This window comes from Procambarus clarkii, chromosome 21, assembly GCF_040958095.1.
Source record: "Procambarus clarkii isolate CNS0578487 chromosome 21, FALCON_Pclarkii_2.0, whole genome shotgun sequence".
NCBI lineage: Eukaryota > Metazoa > Arthropoda > Malacostraca > Decapoda > Cambaridae > Procambarus > Procambarus clarkii.
In genome coordinates, this window is record NC_091170.1 from 9,280,411 (window position 1) to 9,282,397 (window position 1,987).

The following is a 1,987-nucleotide window of genomic DNA, read 5'->3' on the forward strand; positions in this document are numbered from 1 at the left end:
GACGTCAACGATGTGGTGGAGGGACCTCAGCTCTGTGGAGGAGGAACGTCAACTCCGGGGTGGAGGGACTTCAACTCCGGGTTGGAGGGACTTCAACTCAGGGGTGGAATGACGTCAACTCTGTAGTGGAGGGACGTCAACTCTGTGGTGGAGGGACAACAACTCCGGGGTGGAGGGACGTTCAACTCTGTGGTGGAGGGACGTCAACTCTGTTGTGGAGGGACGTCAACTCCGGGGTGGAGGGGACGTCAACTCTGTGGTGGAGGGACGTCAACTCAGGGGTGGAGGGACGTCAACTCTGTGGTGGAGGGACGTCAACTCTGTGGTGGATGGACGTCAACTCTGTGGTGGAGGGACGTCAACTCTGTGGTGGAGGGACGTCAACTCTGCAGGGAAGGGACGTCAACTCTGTGGTGGAGGGACGTCAACTCTGTGGTGGAGGGACGTCAACTCTGTGGTGGAGGGACGTCAACTCTGTGGTGGAGGGACGTCAACACCGGGTTGGAGAGACGTCAAACGCTGTTGGTGGAGGGACGTCAGCTCTGTGGTGGAGCGCCCGTCAACCTCCGGGTGGAGAGACGTCCCACGATGTGGTGGAGGGACGTCAGCTCTGTGGAGGAGGGACATCAACACCGGGGTGGAGGGACGTCAACGATGTGGTGGAAGGGACGTCAGCTCTGTGGAGGAGGGACATCAACACCGGGGTGGAGGGACGTCAACGCTGTGGTGGAGGGACGTCAGTTCTGTGGTGTGGAGGGACATCAACACCGGGGTGGAGGGACGTCAACGATGTGGTGGAGGGACGTCAGCTCTGTGGAGGAGGGACGTCAACTCCGGGGTGGAGGGACGTCAGCTCTGTGGTGGAGGGACGTCAACTCAGGGGTGGAGTGACGTCAAATCTGTGGAGGAGGGACGTCAACTCTGTGGCGAAGGGACGTCAACTCCGGGGTGGAGGGACGTCAACTCTGTGGTGGAGGGACGTCAACTCTGTGGTGAGGGACGTCCAACTCTGTGGTGGACGGACGTCAACTCAGAGGTGGAGGGACGTCAACTCAGGGGTGGAAGGACGTCAACTCCGGGGTGGAGAGACGTCAACTCTGTGGTGGAGGTACGTCAACTGTGTGGGGGAGGGACGATCAAACTCAAGGGTGGAGGGACGTCACACTCGTGGTGGTGGAGGGACGTCAACTCCAGGGGTGGAAGGGTCGTCAACTCCGGGTGGAGGGACGTCAACTCTGTGGTGGAGGGACGGTCTACTCAGGGGTGGAGGGACGTCAAACTGCTGTGGTGGAAGGGACGTCAACTCTGTGGTGGAGGGACTCTCAACTCTCCGGGGTGGAGAGACGTCAACGCTGTGGGTGGAGGGACGTCCAGCTCTGTGGTGGCGGGCCGTCAACTCCGGGGTGGAGAGACGTCAACGCTATGGTGGAGGGACGTCAACTCTGTGGTGGAGGGACGTCAACTCCGGGGTGGAGAGACGTCAACGCTGTGGTGGAGGGACGTCAGCTCTGTGGTGGATCATCAACACCGGGGTGGAGGGACGTCAACGCTGTGGTGGAGGGACGTCAGCTCTGTGGTGGAGGGACGTCAACTCCGGGGCGGAGGGACGTCAACTCTGTGGAGGAGGGACGTCAACTCCGGGGTGGAGGGACGTCAGCTCTGTGGTGGAGGGACGTCAACTCCGGGGTGGAGGGAAATCAACTCAGGGGTAGAGTGACGTCAACTCTGTGGTGGAGGGACGTCAACTCTGTGGTGGAGGGACGTCAACTCTGTGGTGGATGGACGTCAACTCTGTGGTGGAGGGACGTCAACTCTGTGGTGAAGGGACGTCAACTCTGCAGGGAAGGGACGTCAACTCTGTGGTGGAGGGACGTCAACTCTGTGGTGGAGGGACGTCAACTCTGTGGTGGAGGGACGTCAACTCTGTGGTGGAGGGACGTCAACACCGGGTTGGAGAGACGTCAACGCTGTGGTGGAGGGACGTCAG